We start from the raw sequence: 13559 nt of genomic DNA on the forward strand, positions 1-13559 counted from the left end.
ACCTGTTAAAACAATTTAATATCATTAGTTGTATGTTCACTAGATTTGTTATTATTTTATTATTAATATTAATTACCATTGTTAGCATCTGTGTTCTATGAATTTTTTGACCAACTCAGTACGCTTTATTTTTGTAAATAAAAATGCGTTTGATTGGCTCAAACATTAAATCGATAAGTAGTTTGTGCATCAAATGCAAGGATATCATCTAAGAGCAACTCTATATCACAAGAAGAAATTTGTTAAAATAAAAATTAACCTAAATAAAATAAACCACACAAAAATATAAAATAAAAAATTCATTCTAATTAAAACAGAACATGTAAAATAGAGATTTATTTAAATGTCAGGAAGCCACTCCAACAGACGACGACCTTTACACCCGAATCAGTTTACTTTTTTCCGGTTCAAATTGCATCACAAATTACGGCATTGAATTGGAACCTAAAAAGATTAAAAGTTAACCTGGATATCATATTGAGTCAATTTATACTCATTGTATTTTTCAGTTTTGATGAAAAATACAATGAGTATGAAATGTCACCAACAATCTATAAGATACTGATTCATGGTGGAGTGGTCATTCAAATCGGTTAGTTATCAAAAGATGCTACAGAGACCAAGAGAATTTTAGGCAGTATAGGCTCGATTTTGCTAAAAACTGTTCACGGATTCTTTGCAAAACAAATATTTTGCACAAATCATTACCAAGTTCGGATCAATTCCCGAACAGTAATAAACGTAGATCACAAAAGAAAGGTAATTCATTTTCGAAAGTCTGCTTGCTTTTAGTGAATCTTCCAAGTCCTCAGATGTACAATGATGAAAAAGAAGATTCAGATAATGATTAAACTGATTGTGAAATCGACTAATTGGATAGCCTGGAACCGCAATGAAAATAAGTTTTTATTAAACGAATGTGCATGTCTATCAATAAAATTTAGTTTTTATTTCATTACAAAAATCTTATAATTTTGACCGATTGTTTTATTTAAATACTCCTCTGTGCGCTGCCTCTCATCCTATGTATCTATATCGATTCCTATTATTTCTGTAATTGATTTATGAATAGACTCATTCATGTGATCCGAAGAGAGGAAACATCACAAAGATGAACCAATTGTTGTCGTTTATTGTAGATTTCCACTTCGGCAACTTTCATACGTCAAATATCTTAAGCTCCTCATTCGAACTGCTGTCGAAGTTTCCATGGGCGTGTGAAAACTTTTACCGCTCTCTCTACATCAAAAGCAGTCCTTTCATTCAATAATTTTCACCCTTATCAGCCCGATTATTAACGTTTCAGTAGTAGGTACTAAAAGTGACTGACATATCAAAAACAACGAAATGAGGTCAAACTCGGCATAAGTTTATAAATACTGTATTATGACTAAAAATATGTACGTTAATAGTATAAAATATTTGCAAAAGCGAAGTTAAAGAGGTCCTGATTTTGATTCAGTATGTTGATAGGGTTTTTTGTTCAGAAATGAAATTTTGCTAATGGTCTTAGTCTTGCAGAAGCAAGTCATAGTTTTGCATTAAAGATTTTTGCAATGTTTTGCCACATCTAAAGTAAAATTTGAGGAAATGCAACTAGAGTAACTACATTGCCTTGTACTGCGGCTATCTTCGGTAGTACCTACTGTATTGACAACGTGTAAGAAGATTATATCTCGAAGTTGCTGCTGAGTCTACACCATTGATTGACAAACTTAAAAAACCAGAAATTTTTGCTGTTAATTGATATTCTTAAGAGGAGACTTTTGAGAAATATACATTGCAATTTTAAGTTTTGTAAATAACTAGAAATAATCTTCTGGCAGGATGTAAAAATGGAACAATTGAGATATCGAGTTTCTCCCATATTAGTTTTACTACGTATTTAGTTAATATGAAAATACCTTTATTAGCACTATCCGCAACTTCGTCCACGTAAAACAATCGAGAATCGAAGATTAAGCCGTACAGACAGACATATAAAAATATTTTTTTGAATCCTTTGTTTCTTAATAGCATTCAAACAATCGTCAAAAGAGCAGTTACTTTAATATTGCAGATTTTCTATGTATACACATCTATCACATATTACTTTAAAAACGTGACCCTTTTTTTTGATGTAGAGTGACTTGTTGGTCAAGTTTCAGAAACGTAATTTCGTTTTTGGTCTTCAAGGAGTTTTGTTTTTTATTTTGCAGACTGTATATTCTTTGTTCAAATGGATTTGATTTTAGCAAAATCATGGTGAAGATTGCGAAAATGTCATGTCATGTCATACAGTCAAGTATTCTGAATATTCAAACATAAAATACTTAGTGAGACCAGCAGTAAAGAAATAAACATTCATTGCTAATTACTATAAACAGATTCATGTTGGTTTTATCAATGTAATACTGTTTCATACCTATCCGAATTTTAATTGGTTTCGTTTATTTTGTATATTTATATATTTTACCTAACAGTAACACAATAAGCGTATACATTTCGGGTGATAAATGTTCCGCTGTATAGATATAACAGATAAAATTTAGTAGATTATGATTCGATTAAAAAAGGGGATCTGACCATTGGCGATTTATATAATTAAGAGCGATTGCATCCGAATTTTAGACATATACCACTAATAACAGTAATACATTAGTATGACAGATTTCTAGATAATCACCGATCAATTAAAAACGACAACCATCAATTAGTCTATGCGAGGACACGTGGAACTTGTTGGAAATGAAGTTGACAAATTGATCAATCACAGAACATGGATAGCTAGTCAACAACCCTTTTCTACACGAATGGTTAAATGAACAGGTTTTCTGCTAATTTATACGTATTACTAATAGACACAATATCCCTTGTTTAAAACTATAAACTTGGAAAATATAAATGCGTGAGTGTTCGAGCCCAAAATAAATCGACGGACAGCACGCAAGATTTCGTTTTTGTAATAAAATTTTTTGATATAGAATTGCATCTATCTTGACGATACATACAGATGTTTAAATGATACATTGAAAGTTCATATTTTTGAAAATGGTTATATAATGAATTCTGGTAGTAAACCACACAATTCATTAAAAAAGACAGTCCTAACTCTTTATATTTCCATCATATTGGTAGTAGCATAAAAATAAATTTAAAAAAATATTCAGTTGTTTAATGAAAACAATGGCGTTTACTTTATTTATTTAGAAAACCAGAGCCGACGTTTCGTCCAAGTTGTTCGTCTTTCTCAAAATTAGTTTTATTTAGTTAAAAATGTAACGCTGATGGATTTGGTTAAGTGGTATACTTCATTTACTTTCTCTAGCGATGTGCCCCTTCCAATGTCTAGGATGCGCGCTGGCAAAATCGTAGAAAAGCTCATTATAATCGCGACTCTTGTTCATTAAACGTACTTTTTCATACAGTACCTGCCAAAAGTTTTGTTCAATCATGAATAGTAGTGCGCGTCGAAAACAAGCGTTGAAGCCTTTAATATGTCTTCAAATATAAATAAACATCTCGTCGATATTTTCAGTAGTAATTGGTACCAATAGCAGCACATTTGAGCAATGCAATTTTAGTGGATAAAATGGTCAATTATTCCGTGCAGTACTGTACGGATTATACGCTCCTCACCGGTTAAGAGTTGAGCGAGAGTTGTCTCCTTTCTTTTCTGGCCTAGTGCTGTTCTTTTCTACTTTTCGCCGGTCAAACTGAAGGTCACATCGCTAGAGAAAGTAAACGAAGTATACATGCTCTAAAATCAACCAAAATCTATCAGCCTTACATTGTTAACTAATTAAAATTAGCCTTAAGAAAGAAACCCCAACAACGTCGCCTGTGGCTTTTGTTTAATAAATAAGGTACTTTTAACCCCAATATCGTTTTGATTAAATAAACGAATACAAAATAGGGGAAGAATGATCAATAGAATAAAAAAAAAGTATGTCTTCGAAATTGTTATACTTACAATTAGTAACGTTTTTGATAAAGAGGATGAGTCAAATTCGTACTTACCCTTTTTTCATATTACAGTAAAAGGAGCAGATAAAAATAGAAAATTTGAACAGTGATTTGGAATGGAGTTTTTTAAAAGATTCGAGAAGGCCATAAAGTTAATTGGAATTTTGGCCTTTCAGCACTAAAGTATTTGTAATTAAATCAGGATCGATTCATTTCTTTTAAATACGTTAGATCATTTTAACGTACAAATTTAATCTTCTGCAATATCCGTTTCATTCAATTAAAGTTCATTCGTTATTAAACTGCATTAAAATTTCTGTAACTCCAACAGTCATCTACACAAAGTTACAGTTAGGTACAAAAAAGCGATAATATTGTACAATTAATTAATTTACAGTAAAATTGAAACACGTGTTTGTTATCAAAATAATAAGATTAAAAGAAACAATTATAAATCGCATGTGAATCAATAAACTCCCTGTACGATTCATGTAGTCGTAAAAAGTCACTAAATTCTCTAGAAAAAACTGCGACCTAAACACATTTGACTTTCAATTATGTGTTCTTTGACAAACCGTTTGTAGGGGTGGAACGTTCAGTATTTATGTATGTGTAAATAGAACGTCGAACATTGTGAAAATTTGACGTAGGCTACAGTACACAGAATATGAATGAGACAAAGTTCTTGCGAAATGCAAACCAACCAGTATATTCGAAAAAGCTCAACTTTGTTTGCACTAGTGCGGAAAACCGGATGCAAGCACGGCTTTGGGAGAATAATAAATGTTCGGAGAGCAAAGAATTCAGTTGCACGACTCGAACGGGTATGTACCGGTCGTGTTCGCTAATAATAATTAATGTTTTCCTTCTTCGTGTTGTTGAAAAATCATGAGTTGTACGCTTACAATGGGTGTTGTGAGAATAAACGGACTGCCTATAGGTACAATATACTTTATTTCTATTTCCGAATTTTTGATGAAAATAGACATCGTTCCTTATTCACAGTAAATTTATGAAAATTTGTAATATCATTACTATCTACAGTCAAAATCTGTTATAACGACACCGAAAGGAACTACTCATATTTGGTCGTAAAAACCGATAGTCGTAACAACCGATGACGTTGTTATTAAGTACCTAATACCTACTATTATTGAATGTGTGATTAATACATTCATGTTATTTATTTCACATAAAACGTCGTAACAACCGATGACGTTGTTATTAAGTACCTAATACCTACTATTATTGAATGTGTGATTAATAACTACATTTTATTTATTTCACATAAAACGTATAATAAAAAGACATTACCTACATATAATTATCATATATACACATACACATATACACTTGTGTCGTGCGTACGCACCCTTTAGTTCCTGTTGAATTTTAATTAATGTATCGGCATAATTTCCCTGCACGTGAAACTGTTCATTAAAAAGAACAATTTTTCGAAATACACTGACAGCATTAAGACCATCATTCAAAGTTGGCACTATAAATTGTTCTTTAGTCTCTTCTGTTCGTCATTTTCCTCTTGAACTTCTTCCGTAACTGATGCACAAATTGCAATAGAATTATCCACATCAATAAACACCTCAGCTTCAGTAGTAGATATTCTGAGATTTACAATAGACCCTAAACTCGACACGTTTTTGTTTACTTTTGCGATCTTAATGGTCATTTAGTGTACCACATGTGGATACTGTTACCTTTTCCAATGTTTATAATTCAGCTGGTCGTTCTAACAGATATAATTCTCCGAAAATATCAATTAAATGTAGTCGCTTAAAGAGATATGTCGTAATAAGCAATGTCGTAAAAGCCAATGTTTTTTATAAGGCGGTCGTAACACAATTCAGCCGGGACCTATGATATTGGTCAATATAACCGGTATGTTGTTCTAAACGATGTCGTAGTAAACGGTTTTGACTGTACTTTGGTTGTACTTACATTAACGTATTTTTTATTGAAATTGTATCTATCACGGTATATACTGTCTATTAAAATCCTGAGGAATGCTGAATCGTCTGTCCATACAAATTTTGTTCAAGATATAAACTTTAGTATAATACGAGGGTGCATTTAAAGTAGGGATTATAGAATTGGTGCTAACTGAAATAAAATTTTCGATGATTCTATTTTTATATGTGGGTCAAACGGCAGAATACATTAACGACGGAATTATGAGGACGTATTTATATAAAAGTTATTCTAGGAGTTACTTACAGTAAATTTTGATTATATATCATAAGGAATAAACTGGTAAACTTCAGATTCATTTATCAGATTAGTAGATAGATTTTAAAGTAACAAAAGTTGTTCGTAAATAAATATAATTTTAACAATTACAGTGTAAACCCTTTATAACGTCACTTGATTTAACGACAAACTCCTTAAAACGTCGAAATTGCTTGACTTTGGTTGGTTTACATTGTTTTCTATACAATATTACACTCTATATAGCGTCACGCTCACTCTGTTTAACGACAACAATGCGGCATTATAAATCATTGAGCAGTACTTTCTAAGTTGCCGAAATAGATAAGAACTGCAGCTGTGTACGTTGTTGAAGAAGANTATATTAATAAAATCTGTAATTTTAGTTTGTTTGGAACACTTGTGTCGTGCGTACGCACCCTATAGTTCCTGTTGAATTTTAATTAATGTATCGTCATAATTTCCCTGCACGTGAAACTGTTCATTAAAAAGAACAATTTTTCGTAATACTCTGACAGCATTAAGGCCATGATTCAATGTTGGCACTGTAAATTGTTCTTCAGTCTCTTCTGTTCGTCATTTTCCTCTTGAACTTCTTGTACAATATCATTTTCCATAGCTAGTGCACAAATTGCAGAAAATAGAATTGTCCACATCAATAAACATCTCAGCTTCAGTAGTAGATATTCTGAGATTTACAATAGACCCTAAACTCGACACGTTTTTGTTTACTTTTGCGATCTTAATGGTCTTTTACTGTATCAGATGTGGATACTATTACCTACTCCAATATTTACAATACAGCTGGTCGTTCTAACAGATATCCGAAAATATCAGTTAAATGTAGTCGCTTAATGAGATATATCGTAATAAGCAATGTCGTATAAGGCGGTCTAACACAATTCAGCCGGGACCTACGATATTGGTCAATATAACCGGTATGTTGTTTTAAACGATGTCGTAGTAAACGGTTTTGACTGTATGTATAATGATGACTGTGACAAATTTACTGGTACAGTAGAACCTTGATAACTTAAACCTCGATAACGTAATAACCTCTATAAATTCTTAAAATTTTGTGTTCCCTTCCTCTCGGAGTCCAAAACCTCTATTACTTAAAATAAAAACTCTCTATAACATAAACAAATAATTTGGGCATCGCACCTCAGTAACCAATGAAAAGTTGTTTGAATCGGGAGAAAGTCTTCTATGTAAAAGACGAATGAATTGAATTGAATGAATTTCCTAATTTAGAAAAATGCTTCTTTACATGGTTTAGACAGTGTATAAACATGTAAAAACATTAGTGTTAGGGGACCTACACTACCGGAAAAAGCTGAAGAGTGTGCTAAGTCACTGGAAATCTATAATTTTAAAGCTTAAACTTGGTTTCACATTTTAGAATTGTAGATTAAGTTTTCTTTTGCACCGGACCTAAACCCTTAGTAAGTAGAAACCTCAATAACTGAAATTCTTTTACGTTTCCCTTGGTCTTTATCTTATCGAAGTTTTACTGTATATGGAAAATGAATATTTTTAATTTTACGAAACAGATTTTTTTAGACTGTATATGTTTGACTATTTCACAATTATCACTTCTGATTTAATACCTACACGTATTCGATATGAATAGTGATGAAGATTAGATCAATGAAAGTGTACAAAATACGAAAAAAGTAACCGCAAAAAAAAAGAATTTATCTAAACTTAATAACATATTATAAGAAAATACACCAATGTGCATGTAATGGCTGAATGGACTGCGCTGGTCACCACGTACAGTTCGGACGAAGGAAGCTGGCGAACGGTCGCGCAGGTACTTGCCCATTTATGACCTATTTGGATAGTTCACTTGGAACCGATAGACAAATAAGCTTTCAGTAGGCGTAAATTATAGTATTAATACAGAGAGAACAGTAGCGTACTAGAAAATAATGTAGAAACATAACTTACCAAAAATAAACCTATTGGTTTTGTTTTATAGTTAGTTTTCACATTCACTGTCATCATGGGAATCTCTATCACTGTCACCAACATCAATAATTAGTGCTTCTGTTTGTATGTCTATTACTTGCTCACTGATCCCTATTTTTAAATATTTAATCTACGTCCCTGATAGGAATACTGAAGAAAGAGGGCTGCAATCGTTATACCTAAAACTGCCTACTTTTGCCATCGCGCATCCACGCCATTTTAAAATTTCCGCCAGCTTCCAGCGTTAGGCCTGTAAGAATGAGATGTGGATGATTACGCGTTCACGTATGTTTTGATTTGGTTTATCTTGCAAGTGAACAAAGTGTACTATTGATAAATCCCTTTTTTTCGAAGTTCGATGAAAAATATATACATAAGCTACGTATAAGTATATTCCTGTTAATGCTGAACTAAACAAGAAATTCAAGGAAATCGGAGAGATGGGAATCCAGTCATACAATTACGACATAATGTAGACTTTAGCAAAAAATTGATGAATTTCAATGTTTATGTTGGCATATGGCGATAAATCAGTTCCTTCAGATACAAACTCTTTTATAATTGCGTTTAGAGAAAATACAATAGTCGAATACCAAACACGCCATCGTGTTTGCCGATTTAACACAACTATCTTCAGAGTTACGCCATTAAATCGGTCCAAGTTGTCGGAATCTCCATGACGTGATTTCGGCGGCATAACATCCGGTCATCATTGTCGTAACTATTCGCGACAGTAATTCCAAGTTTGCGGAAAGACGCGCGAGCCTTGTTCGTGGAATGCACTGTGTACACGTCCGCGCTAAAGTGCATCGTATAATGGAACTCCCTAAAGAAAATTGCATCGCGAGACGGAATTGTAACTGAGCTTAATAGCGTTACAACGTTCGGGCATTATTTCCAAGACATCAACAATGCTGAACAGCGAAGATTCCTAGGGCAAGACATCGAAGCCCGATTAGAGTTCGAGCAATTCAAACCCCTTCTTCTCCGAATCCTAGGGGATGCCCCTGGGCACGACGAGCTCCATAACACCGTACTATCCCGGGACCATGAAGAAGACGCTTATTGCAAGATTTTTGCTGAGCGCGTCAGAAGTTTAAACTGCAGCTAAACTTTATCGTCCAAAGTTATCGTCTTACATTCTTTGAAAATGTTACAAAAGAAAGTTACGTCAGTCGAGATTTTATCTTACACTCGAAGCGCTGCGCCCTACACTTTTCAAGCTCACATCTTCTTGCAATTCCATTTTTCATATCTCTCAAGGAAACGAAGAAGTCAGAGTATAACATGAAATAATGGATATGAAGTTAATTATGGACTTATCGAACATATTAATGAATAATCCATATCATAATATGCATATGAAAATCACGCATCAACCGATTTCAATTGGTTCTACCTTGTAACGTAGGATTAGGTTGGACCCGATAGGTGATGCTGTTGTTGAGATCTAATTTTTTTTAATTTTCTCAATGAAAAAAAATTTTTTTTGAAATTTCTCATCTAATAATATATACAACCACAACTTTTAACTTCCTTCAACACCCACCAGCCTTCAACTTAATCCAGTTTCAAGGATTTTGATAGGAAACAAGGGTTATAATTCATTTTGCCTAATTCGCTATATAAAATGTGTTTTAAAAATACCACCCCTAAAGGGTAAAATGGAAGTTTGAGATATAATCGAATTTCAAGCGGACGATGTCGTGGGCAATCGGTAGTGTTTTTATAAAATCCGCTCATAATGAACGAACTTTACCGCTATCTTTACCAATTCACCGTTGTGTCGATGTTGAGTATTTATTCCAGAAGATTTTGGCATACAACGACAGATGATTAGTATTAACTAAAAAGTAAAGCGATGTCTAAACATTGTTAAGAACATTCAAGTTACAATTATTTTTTCCAATTGTAGCAGAGCTCTATCGAATCAAAGGCAAATCTTGAGAAAGTATTCTAAAATCTGCAGCTTCTTGGAATGTGACGTCGTTACAATACAAAAATTGGACAATTAAATCGAAGATGTGAATCCATCGACATGGTTTACGATCAAGAAGCTCAGTTAGTTAGTCAATTTATTAGTCATCATATCATTAAAATGTGAGACAAGTTTACCAATTAATGACACCCAGAAGGTCGGGTCAAAGTGGTTATACCAACTTTGGAACGTTGACCTTCGTTATTTAAATTCAATCAGTTGAGAATCACACATCAAGAAGATCAATTTGGTATAATAAATATATATGATATAATTAGAAATGACTGAGTTATTTCAGTTTGAAATCCGCCATTTGTTCCATCGCCCCTAAAGAGAATATACAAATCTCATTAACATCTACAAATACAATGTATATTCTAGGTACTTTAGTAAATATATTTTGTAATTAAAGAAGAATACACGACAATCAATTTGTAACTGTTATATCTTTTAATCCGGATTATTTTTTTTACAAGTTTGTGATTCAGGTTGATTGCAGTTTATTTTAATTCTGTTTGAAGATTTTAAATGATATTCGTGAATAAGAATCAAATCAGTGAATTATGATAAAAGTTTCAACAATAATTTCGACTTTGTCTAATCAGCTGTCACATTCTGTGATTCTTGGTTTAAATAATTATTATTATACATTTTCATGGTGGTTGTATCCAGGAAACAATTTTTAATTACATAATATTATTTTAACGATTCTGGGCGATTGCTTGTTTGTAACTACTATTAAAAATCAATTAAATATATAAAGAATGCTACATTTATTGTTCGAATTAATGTAAAGTTCTTAAAATATCTCTCTATTCTATGACAAATTGTTGAGAATCGAGTTAACTGTTGGTAGTTAATACAACTATTACTAATGCTTAGTTTATTTAACCTTTAGATGGTCATTTACTCGTTGTTATGGAGATTGAAAAGTTAATTCTAAAGCATAATATTTCGCAAAGGATTTAAAGGTTCATATAAAAATTCACTAAAAAGGACTCTCGTATTTTCACTGTAGAAAAATGATGAAGAATAATCCTTAGCTTTTCTTGAAATACCCTTCACAAGGATCTTATTTTCTCGAAAAGCGCCTACTTAATTCTGTGAAAATAATAATTTCACCCCGAGGCTGTACATAATGAGAGTCGTTAAGGTAATCTAAGCCTTTTGAAATAATCAAAATGTCAACAACACGTTTTATAGAGGACGCTGACGTAAAGCTGCTAATGAAATCCTAAAACAACAATAACCCTGGGATTGTGTAATATACAGAAATTAAGTAAATAGGGAGATATTATTTATAATTTTTTTTTTAAACATGTGCTTTTATAGCATTTTCAGTGGTCTATTGGTATTTAAATAATATCATCATCATTAGGTCGTCAGTCCTAAGACTGGTTGGACACGTACCTCCACTCTTTCCTATCCTGAGCTAATCTTCGCATTTCCCTAAAACTAGAACAACTCACTTCCTTAACTATTTGCGAAAAGTAATCTAGATCTACCTCTACCCAGAGGCGCATTAAATGTTGACAACGCTCTAGTACTTTTTTTTTATTAAGTACTTCCTTATTGTTTTTTTTAGGTTTAAAAACTTCCGCGCGAGCCCCTTTTTAACCTTGGGCCCCTAGGCATATGCCTACTTTGCCTTATGGATAATCCGCCACTGCCTTTACACCTCCTAACTCCTGTTTCTGCCTCTAATATGTCTCTGACTAGACCTTCCTGGTTGAGAAGGTGTCCTACCAACCTATCTTGCCTATTTCTTGTTGACTTCCATAGACTCCTCTGTTCTCCTATTCTTTCCAATACCTTTTTTCTAACTTTTTTTATCCACGTTATTCTCATCATTCGCTTATAACACCAAATTTCGAACGATTCTAACCTTTTCTTTTCCGCCGCGTCCACTGTCCATGTTTCGCACCCGTACAACGCATCGTTCCAAACATCCACCTTTAACCTTTTTAGAATTTCTAAATTTAACCGCTCGCGAACATAAAAGTGACTTCTTTTTATGAAAACGACTCGGCCCTGCGCTAGCCTCTGCTTTATATCCCTACTACTCCTTCCGTCCTGACTTATTTGACTTACTAGATATGTAAAATCAGTCACTTCTTCTTATTTTTCGTCTCCTATTTTTATATTCGCTCTTTCCCTACTTTTTCTTCCCTTGCATATCAGTATTTTAGTTTTACTTTTATTTATTATACTGCTGTATCATCTGCAAATCTAAGCATACTAATCTTTTGCCCCTGTATATCTATCCCTACAGTTGTATTGTCTTTAATGATGTTGATCGCGTCTTCGATCTATAGATTAAATAACAAAGAGTATTTATGTAGTCTAGCCGAATTTCCGGTGAAATAACAATAAATGTAGTAGGTACTCATAACCAAAACAGTGAAAAAAAGACTTTTAACGGAGTTTTTAAAACTGGTTCCCTGATAATTTATCAGGTAAATAACCCATTCATTTATTAACAAACTGTTGACTTTTCACTCACTTGTTTTGTACTTTTTCGAGGTATTTGTTAAGTTAAACAATTGGTAACAACATCAATGTCTTTATTAATTAACAATTGAAATGTATTTATATGAATCTTTTGCATCTAATGACACTTTTGTCAGTAACTTATTCTCTTTTGTATAGTCTTTAATTATTTATCTATTTATTATTTTAATATATTCTGTTGTTGAATTTTAATATTTCACATGATTATATGTACCGACTGTAGACACCAATTATTTATAAACATCTTATAACTAACTAAAAGAAACTACCTTGATAAAGCCACCCAACAAGAGGCGAAACTTTGGTGTCGGTTCTATGATCAATAAAGACATTGTAACTCTCTTTCGCCTTGATTTTTTTGAAGAAATAGAGAATTTTTCTTTTCAACTTTATTTTTTTATATAAGTATTTTTGTGCTTTGCGGATCTTTGATCCATAAAAAAAGGAAACTGAGTAAGTTGTCAAAGTTGAATATGACACACACCCACTTCCATACTTTTCAGAACAACCGCGCTACCAACCGCAAGGTCCTGTATTTTCAACAGTCAACAAGCGGTAATAGCCTACGATGTCAAGCAATAAACGGTCTTATTTGAAACGATTTTTCACCATTGCGTTTCCTTGTTTACTTCTTAAACACACGATCAAAAAATGGGTTTCATCTTTAAAAATAATTTTCAAGAAAGAACCCTCAGCCGTTTTCGGCAAAAATCTATTTATGAGGGCCCAAAACTGTTGACGAGATTTCACGTTAGTGATGTGAGAAAACGATGGCATGTTTTTTTTTTTATTTTCGTCAAAGAAACTGTTCTTCGAGAAGCTTCTGGTGTTAGTTTTCTCGTTTCAATGTTGTTGCTTAATGCATTCCGTTATAAGTTTTTAGGAAAAATTAAAGAATCAAAGGCAGTTTCTTATAAATCTTAGTTTC

At 32.8% G+C, this 13559-nt stretch overlaps 1 long non-coding RNA gene across 2 annotated transcripts in view; it reads right to left on the reverse strand.

The window, feature by feature from the left end:
- LOC108739890 overlaps nucleotides 1–13559 on the reverse strand; it is a 67018-nt gene that overhangs the window by 1850 nt on the left and 51609 nt on the right. Inside the window, exon 3 of one of the 2 annotated variants that reach the window (XR_003231279.1) lies at nucleotides 77–444. This is a non-coding gene — a long non-coding RNA (uncharacterized LOC108739890). Of the gene's footprint in view, nucleotides 1–76; nucleotides 1715–13559 lie in introns of both variants that reach the window. The other variant, XR_001938245.2, reaches the window with a different exon arrangement.

The sequence above is a fragment of the Agrilus planipennis genome, unplaced genomic scaffold (assembly GCF_000699045.2).
Source record: "Agrilus planipennis isolate EAB-ADULT unplaced genomic scaffold, Apla_2.0 scaffold248, whole genome shotgun sequence".
Lineage (NCBI taxonomy): Eukaryota > Metazoa > Arthropoda > Insecta > Coleoptera > Buprestidae > Agrilus > Agrilus planipennis.